The sequence below is a fragment of the Arachis ipaensis genome, chromosome B1, assembly GCF_059453495.1.
Source record: "Arachis ipaensis isolate K30076 ecotype BB chromosome B1, ASM5945349v1, whole genome shotgun sequence".
Taxonomy (NCBI): Eukaryota; Viridiplantae; Streptophyta; class Magnoliopsida; order Fabales; family Fabaceae; genus Arachis; species Arachis ipaensis.
The window spans coordinates 78288400-78308458 of NC_142436.1; positions in this window are offsets into that span (position 1 = coordinate 78288400).

Below are 20059 nucleotides of genomic sequence, written 5' to 3' on the forward strand. Positions count from 1 at the left end.
ATATATAAAAGTTGAATATATTTACAAGATATTTTCTCTTTTTTTTTAGTTTTAAATATTATTTTCTAATGTAACGAAAAAGTGAAAATAACAATAATCATTCACATAATTAAAATAGATAATCTTAATATATACATGACACTATATATATCAAGGATTATTATATATGATATATAATTTTTTTTCTGTAATGACTATTTGTATAATTTATTGAACAATTTTTTCATCTTAATATTTAATAAATTTAACATACAAAATATTATTTAACATACATAATAAGTAACTTAAGTCATCATCTAAGACAATAAATATAATAGTGTAAATACTTATTTATTTATTAATAGTAAAAAAATATATAAATAGTATAAATTGATATTTTTTTAGTATAAAAAACAATAATAAAAGTTATTAATTAAGTTAATTACATAATTAAAAATTATGAAGAATTTCTTAATAATAATAAAAAATAAGATCATTATTATCACATATTACAAAATTTATGAAAAATTTTTTGGATAATAAATCAATTCTCAATAGATTATACATTAATTCTATAAAAAAAAATAATCAATACATTAGATATTATTATTTATGTACTAATATAATATATATATTATTTATTATTGAGTTTATAATTAATTTTTAATCTAATTTTTGGTAATTAAAATTTAAATAATTAAAATTATTAAATGTTGAATATTTTGCATCTAATCAATTTATTTTTCTTATTGAAATTAAAAAAGGATGAGTTGTTAATCAATTCTAAATTTAAATTTAAATTTGAATAAGAAAATAAAACAATATTTTAAATTTTATCTCGTTAACCAGAATTCATTTCAAGATAAGAAATTACTTTATACATCATATATATATATATATATTGTAGAATAGTATGGTCATTTGTTATTTTTTAATGATAAATATTGTCAAATAAAATTATCTAAGAAATTAGATCAAAGAAAATGTATTTACAAGTTTAGGAAATATTAATTTATTTTTCAATAGAATAAATTATATATTGAATAACAAAAATTGTTATTGATTTCTTTTTATACTAACTAATACTTAACGATGATGTTTCGGTACACCATGTTATCAAAAGATATTAGTCAATCTAATAACTTTTATAATGACATAAGTTTATGAATTTGAAAATTTAAAAATTATTTCATAAAATGTGAAGTTTTAACAAGTAACAATGTTGATCATATTGTTTTGACTTCAAGAATGAATATGATACCAACAAATAAAATTGTCTCAAGTAAATTTCAACAAAGACAAAAGTCCATAAATATTGCTATTAATGAAAAATTATTTTATTTTAAAGACAAATACAATTTTTTCTACGGATTTCATAACTTGGCAAGTCGAGAACTAATCCACCACATATTGATGTTCTATTTATTAAGGGTCTATCGCTAACTAATAGATTGTTATACATACAAGACGAGATTCAAACTCCAAATACTTGCTTAAGCGGACAAATGAGATGACCATTCAACCAATCCAAATTAATTAAAACAAATATTCATTATTTTTAATATTTTTAAGTTATAAAATATTTATAATAATAATTACAATAGATATTTTTTATTTAAATTTTAATTAAAAATTTTATATAATTTTATTCATTACACCGTGCAAGATAAACATACACTAGTAAATATAAAAACAATCATACTTACTTCAGTAGTTAAAAAATTTCGTTAAAGAAATAACTAAACAACGACCAAATTTAATTTTCCACAATAATTATTTTACAAAATAATTATGCCAAAAAAAAAAACTACAAACAAACACCACAATTTTTTTACAATAGGTATAAATTACGGATAAAACACAATCTCACTCCTACGAAAACATTTCACATTATGCAAGTTTTCTTAATTTAAAAATATAAGCCAAAAAAAAAAAAATAAAACACATCAATAAACCAAACACTAATTAATATTACATGAAAATCCTAAAAAAAAATAAAACACATCAATAAACGTTACATGTATATTCTCGTGTATATACCTATATAAATCGAATTGGTTAAATTTAAATTATACATATGATTCGATTTAGTAGGGGACAATGTAAATCGAAATTACTTGTTTCGATTTACCAAAAAATAAAATTCAAAATGCAGAAGATATATACTAAATCGAATTAATTTGATTCAATTTACTATATATGCTATATCAATAGTAAATCGAATAAGAAGGATTGAAATAAAATATAAAAAAGAAAAATCAAAACGAATAAGAATAAAAATCAAACTTTTGTGTTTTAGTTCAAATTTAAAAAAATTTATATTTTTATAAATTTATGAATTTAAAATGAAATATTAAATGGTTTCTAAAAATTTATTAAAAATTATTCTTTGATTCATTAGCATCTAAAGAATTATTACCAAGATTTTTTATGTTGAAAAAGTTAATATAAAGTATAGTCCTCCAAAGTGACATAGGAGTTAAAATTTGAATTTTTTTTTAGAGTCAGAAGTAACAGATAGTTATATATTATAAAATGACCAACTATATTTATACAATATGTAATTTGAGAAATAATTAAAATATTATATTTATACTTTATTATTTTAATTATTTCTCAAATTACATCTTGTATAAATATAGTTGATCATTTTATAATGTATAACTATCTATTACTTTTAACTTTGAAAAAATTAAGTTTTAACTCCTATGTCACCTTGGAAGGCTATACTTTATAATAATTTTTTCAACATCAAAAGTCTCGATATACTTTATTATTTCAACATTATAAATGATCTGTTACTTCTAACTCTGAAAAAAATTCAAGTTTTAACTCCTATACTACTTTTGAGAGCTATACTTTATATTAACTTTTTCAACATAAAAAATTACAGTAATGATTCTTTAGATGCTAATAAGTCAAAGGATAATTTTTAATGATTTTTAGAAATCATTTAATATTTCATTTTAAATTCATAAGTTTATAAAAATATAGATTTTCTAAAATTTGCATAAAAGTTGGATTTATATTCTTATTCGTTTTGATTTTTTATATTTTATTTAAATGCAAATAGGAGTATTTTTTTATTGACATTTATATTTTAAAGTTAATATATTAATTTAAAAATAATAAATATAAATCATCTGTTACAAGTAGTGATTTACTATTGATATAGTATATATGGTAAAAATCGAATTAATTTGATTCAATTTAGTATATATCTCCTGCATTTCGAATTTCATTCTTTGATAAATCGAAATAAGTAATTTTGATTTACATTGTTCCCTTTTAATTCGAATTATATTAATTCGATTTAGTACTATAATGTATAATTTGAATTTAACCAATTTGATTTATGTAGATATGTGTATAAGGACATGTAATGTTTTTTGTTTTGGAACTTTCATATAATGTTCGTTAGGGTTTGATTTAATGATGTGTTTCACACTTCAAAAAAATCCATTAAGAGAATAAATCGATTGTGATTCTTGTCATCTCCATTCATGAAAACTTTAGATTCATGAAGGCACTTTTATCCTCTTTCTGAGTCCTGAATCAGAAACTGCCACTTTTTCACATAACAAAAGCAAAAATCCCACCCAATTTTGTCACTGCTACACAGAGACAGAGACCCACCCTCACTTTCTCTACACTTGTGGACACTTGAATTTGCAACTTTTTCTATGTTTTCCAGTCTCTTTTCAACTTGATCAGTTTTATTATTACTAATGTATTAATAATGATAAAATTAGTTAAGCTAATAAATTTTTTTTAATTCAAATGAAAGATAAATCTATAAATAGTAAGATATATTTTTTATAAATTATATATAATAAATAATATTTAAAAAATAGGTGTATTAAAATCTTTACAATTCTCATTATATATACTAATTTATTAACTTCTTTATTAATATATTTTTTATTATTTAATATATAAAATTATATCAAATATAAAGATATTTAAGATAGTGATATTTTAAAATTTTAATAAAACGAGGTTCCGGATTTAAATTTTGATGAATATATGATGAAAGATATTTTGAGAGCAAAAAATTATATATCAAATCTTTTCTAATGTATAAATTAGATGTTGAATTAGCACTATTCATATTCATTATTAAAATTTTGATTAATTCGATATATATATAACTGTATGAATGATTAAACATTTCCTAACAGTAACTTTTTATTTCTAAAAGTTGAATGGTAAGAATATTATATTAATTAACAAATAGATAAACTATAAAAAAATACACTTGAAATTATTTTGGCAATAAAAATTTTCTCAAATTTTGTTTTTAACAAAAATATTTTTAAATAATTTAAAAATATATTAAAATTGTCGAGTCTTGATCAAAGACATATTCCATTAGTAAAAAAGTATGATATGACTTATTTGCTAATATCAAAACTTCATTTGTCACATAAAAAATTATGTTTATCACATCACTTTTTTTGTTAACATCGAATATCTCACAGGTGCGTATTTTTATCACATTTTGAAATAATTTGAGGACACTTTTGTTATTGACAAAAATTTTGTAGATAACAAAATTTAAGAATATTTTTGCCAACAATAAAATAACTTAGATACATTTTTTTGTAGTAAAAATACTTTTAAATTATTTAAAAACTTGACCAAATATACATTCGTAAATTGAACATTCTACATTAATAAAAAAGAATAATATTACAAAGAAAACTTCTTATATAAAAAGTAAGACTTCTATTGAGTCACGTCAAATTTTTTTTGTTAATGAAGTAGGTCTTAAATCACAGTTAAATATTTTGACATTTTTTGAAATTATTTAAAAATATTTTTGTTAATAACAAAATTCAAAAACATTTTTATGAAGGTTAAAATAATTCGAACATATATTTTGTGATTTCTCCAATAATGTTAAAATACTTATAATATGGACCAATTTCAGATACCGGAGGCTCTTTTTTTAAAAGCAGGTTACCCGTTATACTGACCAGTGCTAGGCAAGCATGAATGGGTATGAAAGGTCAGAATGGAGGGCTATCAGCACAAAAGTATGGTCATCACATTCACCATTCATCGCCACTTGTATGTAGGCCCCACCTCAAAAGAAACCAAAATTACAATTTTTTTTTTGTATTTCAGAAATTTATATGTATTATTTTAATATATATTTTTTCAATATTAAAAATAATTGATAAAACTAAGAAAAAATAAAAAAATAAAAATGCACCCTACAAATGTATACTTAATAGTAAACTAAAAGTAATATAAATATAATTTTTCTTTTTTATTTTTGGATAAAAAATTTAAATGAGTTTGACATATGTTCTTTTAAGGGATAAGTATGATTTTGGTCCCCAAAGTAGGGGCTGAAAATTTATTTCGTCCCTCGCCTTTTTTTCGCTTCAAAATGGTCCCCTAAGTTTTAGTTTGTTTTAAAATCGTCCTTTTTACCAATTATATTTTTTTATTACCAAATTACCCTTTATTAAAAAATTATAAAATAAAATAAATATAAAATAAATAAATAAAAAAAGAAAAAAAAGAAGAAAGGGGGGATACAGAAGCGGGGTGGGTGGGGAGAAAGGGGGGGGAGAAAGGGGGGAGGGGGAGGGTGGAGGGGGAGAGAAAGGGGATCCGCGCCGCCGCACCGCCGCCCCCGCCCGCCGTTTCTTCTTCTTCTTCCCGCCGTCGCACCCACCGCCGCACCGCACCGCGCCGCCACCACCACCGCACCATCGCCCCTGCCGCACCACCACCATCATCTTCTTCTTCTTCTTCTTCTTCTTCTTCCGCCTCACCACCGCACCACCAATTCTTCTTCTCCTTCTTTCTTCTTCTTCTTCTTCTGTGAACTTGATTTGTTTGTGAAATTTTTGGATTTTTTTAAAATTTGTTGTAGAATATTGCTTTTGTTGAAATTTGTTATGGAATATTGTTGTGGATTTCTGATGATGATATGCTGATGATGATAAACATGATGATAGTGTGGTGGTGGTGGGTTCTGGTGGTAGTGGTGGTTTTGTTCTGGTGGTTTAGGTGCTGTTCTGATAATGATGATGATGATGATGACCATGATGATAATGTGGTGGTGGTGGTGGTGGGTTCTGGTGGTGGTGGTGGGAGAAAACACAGCGCTGCCGAGACGGGGGGAGGGGGGAGAAAGAGAAGCGGGAGGGAGGTGTTGTTTCGGGAAGAGGGAAAAGGGGGAAGGGGGAAGGTCGCTGTCGCAGCAGCTCCACGCCGCCGCCGCTCCACGTCGCTGCTCCTCCTCTGCCTGCATTTGCGATTCTGCTTCTGGTTGAGGAAGAAGATGGGAGGTAGGGAGGGAGGGGTATTTTTGTCCGAAGGACCATTTTACAATAAACTGAAACCTTGGGGACCATTTTGGAGCGAAAAAAAGTTAAGGGACGAAATAAATTTTCAGCCCCTACGATGGGGACCAAAATCATACTTATCCCTTCTTTTAAATACTTTGACAATATTTGTAAAGAATTTATTTAATTGTATGCCCATAAAAGAAAATTTTATACTACTAAAAGAATACTTAAAGTCATTGAATTTATTATTAAAAATTTTTCGTTACTACTACAGTCAAATTATTATTGAATTTTTTGACGATAATAATCGAAATAGTCAGATTCCACATATCAAATCTAACAGTAATTAACATTCTTCTTGTAATTTTAGGTAAGTAAGTTATTCTTCTTTTTCTTTTGTATTCTTATATTGTCTTTCAATATGTATTTTCTTCTTTCTTTTTTCATATTATATTATTTATACAGAATTTTTGTAATTTTATAAAAAAAATTCCAAGCTTTATTTGTGTTTGTTATAAGAAATTTGTATTTGTTTCATATTATTTGTCTTTGTTGTTAGAAAAAAAAAACAATAACTTTATAAAAACTTGATCGGTATTTGATTACAAAAAATTTGTTCACCTAATATTTTTCAATATATAATAGTTAAATTCTTGGTTACTCCTCCATTTTAGGATTACACATGCAAGGACAGATAACCAAATGTTAATTCTCAATTTCTATGAATAAATATTGTAGGAAAATTGGACATATTATTTAATTAAATATTATCACAAAACCTTAATAGTGAAAAATCAAATACAAATCTTTATTTCGTATAAGAAAAGTCTAGGGAGCCAGCAACTTTTGTATTTTTTGGCCAGCACTTAACTATCAAAATAAAAGTGAGTAGTTTTTCATCATTAGATGTAATCTCACACCATTAAAAACACTATAATAACTAATCGATGGTTACAAAATACCAAAGTTGCTGCCCCTACCATTCCTCGTTGGTATAAAGTGTATCTTTTGTTCTTAATACTTTTCAAAAACCTCCCTTCCTCTACCCAAACCTTCAACCAGTTATTCCACCACTACAGTGACTCCTCCTTCCTTCTCACCAATTTCACCATTACATCCTTCCATGGCATTGTTGTTACCGCACTACAACCGCCACCGCCAACTCCTTCTTCATTTCATCTATCATCTTTATCACAACCACTATAATAATCCAAAACCTTCACCATCACTACCATCTCTTCTCTCACTAACTAACAAATTGTTGAGTTCGAAAATGTTTTTACATTTTATTATGATGACAAACATTTAGTTGATTGATTAAAGATTGATCTTAGTTAATGATTTGAGTGATTGTGCTATAAAGTTTTAGATTTAACATTGGTGTAAATGTTGATTTGGTTATGATTGGAAAAAATCAACTAATTAAGAGCAAGATATGAAACATATGGAAAGAGTTGTTGCTATACCAAATAGATAAGGAAACAATCTTAAACATCATGAGAAGATCATGGACAGCAACATCTATAATCATCTACAATGCAATGATCTGATCTTATTCAGATAGAAGAGTTGCTGCAAGGAAAGATGAGAAGAATAAGGAAAGAAAAATTGTTGTTTATAGAAAAGAAAATATCACACCATTAAAGAGCATTAAACCTGCAACGGCTAACAAAGGCTGAACTTTTGAATATAAAGAAGTTGAACAAAATTTGAAGAAACTAAGGAGAATATTCATAAATTAAACATTGTACTATTGAGTGTCTTTCTTCTTTACTTTGGTTTGTTTTTCATATTTAGTTTTGAGTCTTCCTAGTACTAAGAAAAAGGCATGTGATTTATTGAGAGATTATTTGAAAAAGTCTATAAGTAAACAGTCATAAACTACGAAGAAAAGACAACAGAGGTTCAGATTCAATTTGTCTTTGGTTTTGTTTCGTCATAGTGATTTAGTTTGGTCTTGGTGTTTGTTTGTGAAGCACGAAATTGTTGCTTCAATTGTCTTGGGTAGAACCAATTTGGTTCGATTTGTCTTTGAATTAGTCTTGGCATTGGTAAAATAAAGCTCAAATACAGAATAAAAAAAGCGCGAAGCGTTCACACGTAACCACAAGCGTAAAGGCACAAGATAACAGAGTATATGTGTGTGTCTATATATATATATATATATATAAGAATAATAGTCATAGAGTACTAGCCGCAACCCACGGAGTTTAGGCCGACTAGTTATATACAGACATAACAGAGTTCTGAAAGTTAAAACAGTATACGACATATCTCTCAAAGTAAGCCTCTAAGGCAAATAAGGATACAAAAATGAGAGTACTAAAACAAAATATCTAAAAGAAATACAAAAGATGATAAAGATCCTCCGCTCTGTCACCATTTTGTAACTCACCGAGGTGGGTTGCGACCTGCATCTGAAAAATAACAACAACATATGGTATAAAAACCGGAGGTTCTCAGTATGGTAACAGTGCCCAATAATGTAAGATATAAGGTTCTGGGATGTCAGAGGCAATCCTAGAACTTTACATCAAGCATAAGATTTAAACTTATAATTAAATTTAAATAAATCCTTAAACAGGTCATTTATCTTAGGAAATTTCTAAACTATCAGTTCACCACTGTCCCACATCCTTCACCAGCCTAACCTCCATGCGATCCCATCGCCATTGCCTTTCGAACCTCCTCAATCTCAGTAGAAAACACAAGTAATAGAAATACAAGTAAAACACAAGTATAATCATGTATATCAAGTAATTCAAGAAGAAATTAAGCATGTTATACAATTAGGCAACACAATGCAAGTCGGCAAAACAAGCAAACATATAGAATATGCACATGATGAATGCCTGTCCTACTGGCTGTGATATCACATTATCGGTTCAACAGCCAGCCCGACACATTCCCATGGGAATGTCTCCTTTTGGTCACGAGTATAAAAATGGGAACCCCCCACGGATATAGTGCCGGGCAAACTCTTGTGATTCGAAAGGATGCGAGTGGGGTATTCTGCCACAGACCTCACATCTCAATGTAAGCAGGATTAACCACCGTCCTTACACTGCCGCCGTGACCTCAACAAGAGGGATTAACCACCGTCCTTGCCAGGCGCATAGCGTCTCAACAATATCAACATAAAATAATATATAAGTGATTTTTCAGAAATCATTTTCAGTACTCAGTAAAGTCATCATTCCACTCTGAGTCCTAAACTCATCTCAAACATCATCAATCCGTAATTTCACAACTCATCACATTAATCATCATTACAGTGCTCCGCCATCTCACTCAAATAATCCATCCTCAATACCCCAGAAACCTATGTCTTTGTCTTTTAATTTCATACATAAATTCTCTAAATTAAGTCACTAACTCATCTTTAGTAATATTAATACCTAATTACTAGATAGTATTCTTAAACTGTACTTAAAGAATGTTTAGAAAGTTAGAGAACCCTTGGAAAGTGAAGAAAACCATTTTTTAGCAAAACAGGGGTCTCGCATACGCAAGCCCCCTGTCCGCGTATGCATGCGTTGAAATTTGGGTGTCCGCGTAGGCGGCACCATACTCACGTCGCGTGTTATAGTTTTGCGTACACAAGGGTCAAAATTTGCACGTCTGCATACGGATGCAGTGCCCGCGTACATGAGATGTCCAGGAAGTAAAGAATACCCGCGTCGCGTGCACTGTGTCGCGTACGCATGCTGTACCAGACTTGCAAAAATTTAAAGCTGCAGAATTTCAGTTTTAAACACCAAACTTTAAACGTTTATAACTTCCTCCACAAAACTCCATTTTCCTCAAACTTTATATCATTTTAAAGTTCTTTAAATCATCTTCAATATAAAATATATTTCAATCAATTTCAAAAATTGAGAATCAAATTATGATCTGCCAAAATTTTCCAAAAACATATTTTTACCAAAAGTGACAATTCTCTCATTTTTCCAAAACTTCCAAAATTAAAACAACTCCAAACATACTTAAACATCATAAAACACTAATAAATACAATAATTTACCATTTCATAGCATTTTCATCAATTCAACACCTATTTCACTCATTCTTTTCCACCTCTTTCCACCACAAGTTCAACAAAATTCACAATTCTCTACATCAAGATTCCAACATTAGCAATTTTCACACAATTTAACTCTTCATATACATTATTCACCACCATTCAATATCAACACTAACCACAATATTCAAAACTCAATATTATTGGTGCACGAATCCCCACACTCCATACAGCTGTACCAGCAAATGCACTGGGTCGTCCAAGTAATACTTGAGCGAGTCAGGGTCGATCCCACGAGAATTGTGGTTTAAAGCAAGCTATGGTTATCTTGCAGGTCTTAGTCAGGTGAAATCAAGAGGTTATTGGTTTGAATATTTGATAGAGTGAAAAAGGTCTAATATAAAAAGGGTGTGAAATACTTTGTGAATTGGAATGTGAACAGTAATAAGAACATGGTTAAGGATTGAAGTTGCTTTGTCTTTCTGAATTAACTCTGGTATTACTTTCTTCTTTGCTTGTGAATGATTTCTTCTATGGCAGGTTGTATGTGATCAACGTCGTACGGCCGAAGTCGCCAATCTTCTCCAGAACTGAACACCGGGGTTAGTGCGCATCCAGTCTGATTGAGGGTGAAACTCTTACAGTCCATTCTCCTTAATTATCCTACTCAAAACGCCACAGATAAGGTCGGATCTTCTGGATCAGAGAATGCTGCATCTTTGGGTTCTAGCATCTACCACAGAGACCCTAATCTCCCCAGAAATCGGCTGAACTGGTGTCTCAAGAAGTATGCGTCCCCCCTCTTCTGGAGAATTGTAAGATAAGTCTTAAATACTAAACAGATGACTAGCTATTTAGTGCTAAAATCCACTTCTGGGGCCCACTTAGTGAGTGTTTGGACTGAGATTTGATGAGATCCATGTGCTATGAGGCTTCTAGGGCATTGAACATTGGCTAGGGGTTCTCTCTGGGCGTTTGGACGTTGGTCTCTGCTCTTTGGGCACTGGACGCCTAGAAGGAGGCAGGAGGCTGGCGTTGAACGCCAGTTTTAGGCCTTCTAATCTGAAGCAAAGTATAAATTATTATACATTTATGGAAAGCTCTGGAAGTCAGCTTTCCATAGCCATTGAGAGCGCTCCATTTGGACTTCTTTAGCTCCAGAAAAGCTCTTCCGAGTGCAAGGAGGTAAGATCCGGACAGCATCTGCAGTGCTTTCTCTGTCTCTGAATCATACTTTTGCTCCAACTCCTCAATTTCAGCCAGAAAATACCTGAAATTGTACAAAAACACAAAAACTCGAAGTAGAATAAAAAAATGTGAATTTAACACTAAAACCTATAAAAACTCAATAAAAACTAAATAAAACATACTAAAAACTATATGAAAATGATGCCAAAAAGCGTATAAAATATCCGCTCATCACAACACCAAACTTAAATTGTTGCTTGTCCCCAAGCAACTAAAAACACAGTAGGATAAAAAGAAAAGTAAGATACAATAAATTTCAAAGTTTCTAATGAAACTCAGTTTCAATTAGATAAGCGGGACTTAATAGCTTTTTGCTTCTGAATAGTTTTGGCATCTCACTATCCATTGAAACTTAGAAGTGTTGGCATCTCTAGGAACTTAGAATCTAGATGATATTATTGACTCTCCTAGTTTAGTTTTTTTTTTTATTCTTGAACACAGCTTTTTAAAGTCTTGGCCGTGACCCTAAGCACTCTGTTTTCCAGTATTACCACCGGATACATAAATGCCACAGACACTTTAACTGGGTGAACCTTTTCAGATTGTGATTCAGCTTTGCTAGAATCCCCAGATAAAGGTGTCCAGAGTTCTTAAGCACACTCTTTTTTGCTTTGGATCACGACTTTAACCGCTCAGTCTCAAGCTTTTCACTTGACACCTTCATGCCACAAGCACATGGTTAGGGACAGCTTGTTTGAACTGCTTAGGTCAGGATTTTATTCCTTGCAGGCCCTCCTAACCATTGATACTCAAAGCCTTGGATCCTTTTACCCTTGTCTTTTGGTTTAAAGGGTTACTGGCTTTTTCAATCTGCCCTCCTTTTTCCTGCATTTTTTGGCAGTAATGGATTTTTTTGCTTTTTATTTATTTATTATTTTTTTCGCATGCAAATATATATTTTTTTCTTTTTGCAACATGTTTTTTCTTTTTCTTTTTGCTGCTTTTTCTTGCTTCAAGAATAAATTTTTGGATTTTTCAGATTACCAATAATACTTTTTCTTTTTCATCATTCTTTCAAGAACCAACATTCTAAAATTCCAACTTCAAATATGCACTGTTTATTCATACATTCAGAGAAAAAAAAAGCAATGTCACCACATCAATTCTTATTATAAACTTAAAATTCATGTATCTCTCAATTCTTTTCAATTAAAATTTTTTTTAAGCAAGGTGAGAGACATATGGAACATTTTATAACTTTAAGACATAAATGCAAATGCTCATGCAACAAGAACAAGAGAACAGATAGTACAACATAACAGGAAAAAGAAAAATACAAAAGAAAAGGAGATAAAGAGAACGAATCCACCTTTAATGGTGGCGGCTAAAACTCCTCCTTGAGGATCCAATGTGGTGCTTCATCTCTTCAAGATCACTCCTTTGCCTTTGTTGCTCTTCCCTCATAGCCCTTTGATCTTCTCTAATGGATCTTTGGTCTTCCCTTATTTCATTGAGGATGGTAGCATGCTCTTAATGCTCCAACCTTAATTGCTCCATGGTGGACGAAATTGAGATTACACTTTGATTATGTAAAATTCATTGCTCTTTCTTTCCCTGGCAATGGCGCCAGAAACATGATGCCAATACCATGGTTCACAACTTCACACAACTAACCAGCAAGTGCACTGGGTCGTCCAAGTAATACCTTACGTGAGTAAGGGTCGAATCCCACGGAGATTGTTGGTATGAAGCAAGCTATGGTCACCTTGTAAATCTCAGTCAGGCGGATATAAAATAATTATGGAGTTTTCGAAATTAAATAATAAAAGAAGGATAGAAATACTTATGTAATTCATTGGTTAGAATTTCAGATAAGCGTGTAGAGATGCTTTCGTTCCTCTGAACCTCTGCTTTCCTGCTATCTTCATCCAATCAATCTTACTCCTTTCTATGGCTAGCTTTATGTAATGCATCACCATTGTCAATGGCTACTTTCGGTCTTCTCTCGGGAAAATGATCCAAATGCCCTATCACGGCACGGCTAATCGTCTGGAGGCATCACCCTTGTCAATGGTTACATCCTATCCTCTCAGTGAAAATGGTCAACGCACCCTGTCACGGCACGACTATTCATCTGTCAGTTCTCGATCATGCTGGAATAGGATTTACTATCCTTTTGCGTCTGTCACTACGCCCAGCAATCGCGAGTTTGAAGCTCGTCACAGTCATTCAATCATTGAATCCTACTCGGAATACCACAGACAAGGTTTAGACTTTCCGGATTCTCTTGAATGCCGCCATCAATCTAGCTTATACCACGAAGATTCTGATTAAGAGATCTAAGAGACACTCATTCAATTGAAAGTAGAACGGAAGTGGTTGTCAGGCACGCGTTCATGGGGAATGATGATGATTGTCACGTTCATCACATTCAGGTTGAAGTGCGAATGAATATCTTAGAAGCAAAATAAGATGAATTGAATAGAAAACAGTAGTACTTTGCATTAATCTTTGAGGAACAGCAGAGCTCCACACCTTAATCTATGGAGTATAGAAGCTCTACCGTTGAAAATACATAAGTGAAGGTCCAGGCATGGCCGAATGGCCAGCCCCTCTGATCTAAGAACCAGGCATCCAAAGATGTTCCGGATTCAAAGACGTTCCAGATTCAAAGACGTTTAATACAATAGTAAAAGGTCCTATTTATAATAAACTAGCTACTAGGGTTTACAGAAGTAAGTAATTGATGCATAAATCCACTTCCGGGACCCACTTGGTGTGTGCTTGGGCTGAGCTTGAGTTTTGCACGTGTAGAGGTCCTTCTTGGAGTTGAACGCCACCTTTTGTGCCATTTTGGGCGTTGAACTCCACTTTGCAACTTGTTTCTGGCGCTGGACGCCAGAATTGGGCAGAGAGCTGGCATTGAACGCCAGTTTGCGTCGTCTAAACTTAGGCAAAGTATGGACTATTATACATTTCTGGAAAGCCCTAGATGTCTACTTTCCAACGCAATTGGAAGCGCGCCATTTTGAGTTCTGTAGCTCCAGAAAATCCACTTTGGGTGCAGGGAGGTCAGAATCCAACAGCATCAGCAGTCCTTTTTCAACCTCTGAATCTGATTTTTGCTCAAGTCCCTCAATTTCAGCCAGAAAATACCTGAAATCACAGAAAAATACACAAACTCATAGTAAAGTCCAGAAATGTGAATTTAACATAAAAACTAATGAAAACATCCCTAAAAGTAACTAGATTCTACTAAAAACATACTAAAAACAATGCCAAAAAGCGTATAAATTATCTGCTCATCACAACACCAAACTTAAATTGTTGCTTGTCCCCAAGCAACTGAAAATCAAATAGGATAAAAAGAAGAGAATATACTATAAATTCTAAACTATCAATGAAACATAGCTCCAATCAAATGAGCAGGACTTATAGCTTTTTGCCTCTTGAATAGTTTTGGCATCTCACTTTATCCATTGAGGTTCAGAATGATTGGCATCTATAGGAACTCAGAGTTCAGATAGTGTTATTGATTCTCCTAGTTCAGTATGATGATTCTTGAACACAGCTATTTTATGAGTCTTGGCCGTGGCCCTAAGCACTTTATTTTCCAGTATTACTACCGGATACATAAATGCCACAGACACATAATTGGGTGAACCTTTTCAGATTGTGACTCAGCTTTGCTAAAGTCCCCAATTAGAGGTGTCCAGGGTTCTTAAGCACACTCTTTTTTTGCTTTGGACCTTGACTTTAACTGCTCAGTCTCAAGTTTTCACTTGACACCTACACGCCACAAGCACATGGTTAGGGACAGCTTGGTTTAGCCGCTTAGACCAGGATTTTATTCCTTTAGGCTCTCCTATCCACTGATGCTCAAAGCCTTGGGATCCTTTTTATTTGCCCTTGCCTTTTGGTTTTAAGGGTTATTGGCTTTTTGCTCTTGCCTCTTGGTTTTAAGAGCTTTGGCTTTTTCTGCTTGCTTTTTCTTTTTCTTTCTAAATTTTTTTTTCGCCTATATTTTTTTTTCTGCAAGCTTTGTTCTTTGCTGCTTTTTCTTGCTTCAAGAGTCATTTTTATGATTTTTCAAATTATCAAATAACATGTTTCCTAGTCATCATTCTTTCAAGAGCCAACATATTTAACATTCTTAAACAACAACTTCAAAAGACATATGCACTGTTCAAGCATTCATTCAGAAAACAAGAAGCATTGTCACCACATCAATATAATTAAACTAAGTTCAAGGATAAATTCGAAACTCATGTACTTCTTGTTCTTTTGAATTAAAACATTTTTCATTTAAGAGAGGTGATGGATTCATAGGACATTTATAACTTTAAGACATAGTTACTAACTACTAATGATCATGTAATGAAGACACAAACATAGATAAGTACTTAAAATAGAAAACGAAAAACAGAGAAAGTAAGAACAAGGAATGAGTCCACCTTAGTGATGGTGGCGCTTCCTTCTTGAGGTACCAATGATGTTCTTGAGCTCTTCTATGTCTCTTCCTTGCCTTTGTGGCTTGATTCCTAGTGATTTTTGGTATTTCTATCCTCAGTTGCTTCCAATAACTATGTGGAGGGAAGTGCATCCCCTGAGGTATCTCAGGGATCTCTTGATTTGCAGCCACATGTTCTACTACTGAGCTATAGATCTTTACATAATTGTTTTACCACACCAAACTTAGAATGTTGCTCGCCCTCGAGCAAAAGAAGAAGGAATAGATGAAGAAGAAGATGTGGAAAAAAAAACTAGGATTATGAGGAAGGAAGGTGGGGATCTTGTAGGGTCCACAGATCCTGATATGATCCTGTGAGGTCCACAGATCTTGAGGTGTCAAGGCATTTACATCCCTGCACCAATTTAGGCATGCAAAATGCCCTTGCACACAACTCTGGGCGTTCAGCGCCAGGTTGGTGCCCATTTTGGGCGTTCAACGCCCATTTGTTGCCCATTTCTGGCGTTGAACGCCAGAACCATGCTTGTTCTGGTCGTTCAGCGCCAGCTCTTCTCCAGGGTGCAATTTTGGCGTTCAGCGCCCAGATGCTGCCCATTTTGGGCGTTCAGCGCCCAGACACTGCCTATTTTGGGCGTTCAGCGCCAGAACCATGCTCTGTTCTGGCGTTGAACGCCAGACAGGTGCTTCCTCCAGGGTGTGATTTTTCTTTCGCTGTTTTTGATTTTGTTTCTAAATTTTTCGTTTATTTTGTGACTCCACATGATCATGAACCTAAGAAAACATGAAAAACAAAAATAGAATTAGATAAATAAACATTGGGTTGCCTCCCAACAAGCGCTTCTTTAATGTCAATAGCTTGACAGTGGGCTCTCATGGAGCCTCACAGATGTGCAGAGCTTTGTTGAGACTCTCCAACACCAAACTTAGAGTTTGGATATGGGAGTTCAACACCAAACTTAGAGTTTGGTTGTGGCCTCCCAACACCAAACTTAGAGTTTGACTGTGGGGGCTTTGTTTGACTCTGCTTTGAGAGAAGCTTTTTCTGCTTCCTTTCCATGGATGCAGAGAGAGATCCTTGAGTTGTAAACACAAGGTTGTCCTTATTCAAGTGAAGGATCAATTCTCCTCTGTCCACATCAATCACAGCTCTTGCTGTGGCTAGGAAAGGTCTTCCTAGGATGATGGACTCATCCTCTTCCTTTCCAGTATCCAGGACTATGAAATCAGCAGGGATGTAAAGGCCTTCAACCTTTACTAACACATCCTCTACTTGTCCATAAGCCTGTTTTCTTGAATTGTCTGCCATCTCTAATGAGATTTTAGCAGCTTGCACCCCATAGATTCCCAGTTTCTCTATTACAGAGAGGGGCATGAGGTTTATCCCTGAACCAAGGTCACACAGAGCCTTAAAGATCATGGCACCTATGGTACAAGGTATTATGAACTTTCCAGGATCCTGTCTCTTCTGAGGCAATGTCAGTTGATCCAGATCACTTAGTTCATTGGTGAACAAGGGAGGTTCATCTTCCCAAGTTTCAATACCAAATAATTTGGCATTTAGCTTCATGATTGCACCAAGAAACTTGGCAGCTTGCTCTTCAGTAACATCCTCATTCTCTTCAGAAGAGGAATACTCATCAGAGCTCATGAATGGCGTAAGGAGGTTCAATGGAATCTCTATGGTCTCTAGATGAGTCTCAGATTCTTTTGGTTCCTCAGAGGGAAACTCCTTATTGATCACTGGACGTCCCAGGAGGTCTTCCTCCTTGGGATTCACGTCCTCCTCTCCCTCTTTGGGTTCGGCCATTTTGGTTATATCAATGGCCTTGCACTCTCCTTTTGGATTCTCTTCTGTATTGCTTGGGAGAGTACTAGGAGGGATTTTAGTGATCCTTTTACTCAGCTGGCCTACTTGTGCTTCCAAATTTCTAATGGAAGACCTTGTTTCATTCATGAAACTCACAGTGGCCTTAGATAGATCAGAGACTAAGTTTGCTAAGCTAGATGAATTCTGCTCAGAATTCTTTGTCTGTTGCTGAGTGGATGATGGAAAAGGCTTGCTATTGCTAAACCTGTTTCTTCCACCATTATTAAAGCCTTGTTGAGGCTTTTGTTGATCCTTCCATGAGAAATTTGGATGATCTCTCCATGATGGGTTATAGGTGTTTCCATAAGGTTCACCCATATAATTTACCTCTGCTATTGCAGGGTTTTCAGGATCATAAGCTTCTTCTTCAGAAGATGCCTCTTGAGTACTGTTGGATGCAGCTTGCATTCCATTCAGACTCTGAGAAATCATATTGACTTGCTGAGTCAATATTTTATTCTGAGCCAATATGGCATTCAGAGTATCAATTTCAAGAACTCCCTTCTTCATAGGCGTCCCATTACTCACAGGATTCCTCTCAGAAGTGTACATGAACTGGTTATTAGCAACCATATCAATGAGTTCTTGAGCTTCTGCAGGCGTTTTCTTTAGGTGAATGGATCCACCTGCAGAAGTATCCAATGACATCTTTGATGGCTCAGATAAACCATCATAGAATATATCCAGGATGGTCCATTCTGAAAGCATGTCAGACGGACACTTTTTGGTCAGCTGCTTGTATCTTTCCCAAGCTTCATAGAGGGATTCTCCTTCTTTCTGTTTGAAGGTCTGAACATCCACTCTAAGCTTGCTCAGCTTTTGAGGAGGAAAGAACTTGGCTAAGAAAGCCGTGACCAGCTTATCCCAAGAGTTCAGGCTGTCTTTGGGTTGAGAGTCCAACCATATTCTAGCTTTGTCTCTTACAGCAAAAGGGAAAAGCATGAGCCTGTAGACTTCAGGATCTACTCCATTAGTCTTAACAGTATCACAGATCTGCAAGAATTCAGTTAAGAACTGAAAAGGATCTTCAGATGGAAGTCCATGAAACTTGCAGTTCTGCTGCATCAGAGAAACTAGCTGAGGTTTCAGCTCAAAGTTGTTTGCTCCAATGGCAGGAATGGAGATGCTTCTTCCATGTAAATTGGAATTAGGTGCAGTAAAGTCACCAAGCATTCTCCTTGCATTATTATTATTTTCGGCTGCCATCTCCTCTTTCTGTTCGAAAATTTCTGAAAGGTTCTCTCTGGATTGTTGTAATTTAGCTTCTCTTAGTTTCCTCTTCAGAGTCCTTTCAGGTTCTGGATCTGCTTCAACAAAAATATTCTTGTCCTTGCTCCTGCTCATATGACAAAGAAGAGGGCACAGAAAAAGTAATAATAATAATAATAGGGATCCTTTATACCACAGTATAGAGGTCCCTGTGTGAATAGAAGAAAAGAAGAAGAGAAAATCTGAACTCAGAGAGAGAGAGGGAGTTCGGATTTTTGGTGAGTGATGTGAGGAAGAGATGTTAGTAGATGAATAAACAAATAGAAGAAGATGAGAGGGGGAAGTGAATTTTCGAAAATAATTTTTGAAAAAGGGTTAGTGATTTTCGAAAATAGTTTTTGAAAAAGGTTAGTAGTTTTCGAAAATTAAAATAAAAAATTAAAATAATTAGTTAATTAAAAAGAAATTTTGAAAAAAGGGGGAAGATATTTTCAAAAATTAGAGAGAGGGAGTTAGTTAGGTGGTTTTGAAAAATTTAAGAAACAAACAAAAAGTTAGTTAGTTAGTTGAAACAAATTTTGAAAAGATAAGAAGTTAGGAAGTTAGAAAAGATATTTTAAAATCAAATTTTTGAAAAAGATAAGATAAGAAGATAATTTTTTGAAAAGATATGATTGAAATTAGTTTTGAAAAAGATTTGATTTTTAAAATCACAATTAATGACTTGATTCACAAGAAATCACAAGATATGATTCTAGAACTTAAAGTTTGAATCTTTCTTAACAAGTAAGTAACAAACTTGAAATTTTTGAATCAAAACATTAATTGATGATGTTATTTTCGAAAATTATGATGTAGAATTAAAAAAAGATTTTTGAAAAATATTTTTAAAATTTTTCGAAAATAACTAAGAAATTTGAAAAAGATTTGATTTTTGAAAAAGATTTTGAAAAAGATAAGATTTTCAAATTGAAAATTTGATTTGACTCATAAGAAACAACTTAATTTTTTTAAAA